Genomic DNA, 1,223 nt, shown 5'->3' on the forward strand with positions numbered 1-1,223 from the left:
ACCCTGCTAAAGTTGTTAAAATTCTTTGAAATTCCTTTAAATTATAAAAATAGGTTGAAAATTCCTTAAGATCTTCCAAAACATCCTCAAATATTAAAAATCTTTAAAAACCATTTAAAATCTTTAAAAAAATTTTTAAGCTCTTGAAAATATCTTACAATTCAATAAATACCCTGAAATATTTCAAATCCTTTAAAATCTCACACTAAATTATTAAAATAATTTGAAAATTACTTGAAATCTATTAAAATATTCTAAAATGTACATCAAATCCTTTAAAATATCATTCTAAATTACTGTGATCAATTGAAAATTCCTTGGAATCTTTTAAAATTCTCTCAAATTTTTCAAATCTTTTCAAATACCTAGAACTTTTTATAAAGATTTCTAAAGTATTTAAAATTTTTTTAAGTAAGCCTTTTAAAATTGCTGAAATTCTTTGAAATTCCCTTAAATTATAAAAATCAGTTGAAAATTCCTTGATATTTTTAGAAATATGTTCAAATGTTTAAAACCCTTAAAAATCTTTTAAATTTATTAAAGCGCTTAAAAATATCTTGAAATTTGAAACATATCCTGAAATATTTTTTGAAATGTCAAGGAATTTTTAACTGATATCCATAATTTATAGGAATTTCAAAGAATTAATCTAATTTTAAAAGGGTTATTTAAAAAAATTTTAAACACTTTAGAAATCTTTAAAAAAATATAAGTTGTAGGTGTTTCAAAAGGTTTTAAAGGATTTGAAAAATTTTAGAGAATTTTAAAAGATTGCAAGGAATTTTCAATTGATTACAGTAATTTAATATGACATTTTAAGGGATTTGATATATTTTAGGATATTTTAATAGGTTTCAAGTAATTTTCAAATTATTTTAATAATTAAGTTTGCTTTTTAAGCTTTTTAAGGATTTTTAAATATTTCAGGGTATTTTTTAAATTTCAAGGAACTTTCAAGAGCTTTGAAAAATTTAAAAGATTTCAAAAGATTTTTAAGGATTTTAAATATTTGAGCATATTTTTAAAAATGTCTAGGAATTTTCAACTGATTTTCATAATTTAAGGGAATTTCAAAGAATTAAACCAATTTTAAAAGGTTTATTTAAAAAAAAAATTTAATACTTTATAAATCTTTAAAAAATTAAGTTGTAGGTGTTTCAGAAGATTTTAAAGAATTTGAAAATTTGTAGAGAATTTAAGAAAATTGCACGGAATTTTCAATT

The sequence above is a fragment of the Belonocnema kinseyi genome, chromosome 5, assembly GCF_010883055.1.
Source record: "Belonocnema kinseyi isolate 2016_QV_RU_SX_M_011 chromosome 5, B_treatae_v1, whole genome shotgun sequence".
Taxonomy (NCBI): domain Eukaryota; kingdom Metazoa; phylum Arthropoda; class Insecta; order Hymenoptera; family Cynipidae; genus Belonocnema; species Belonocnema kinseyi.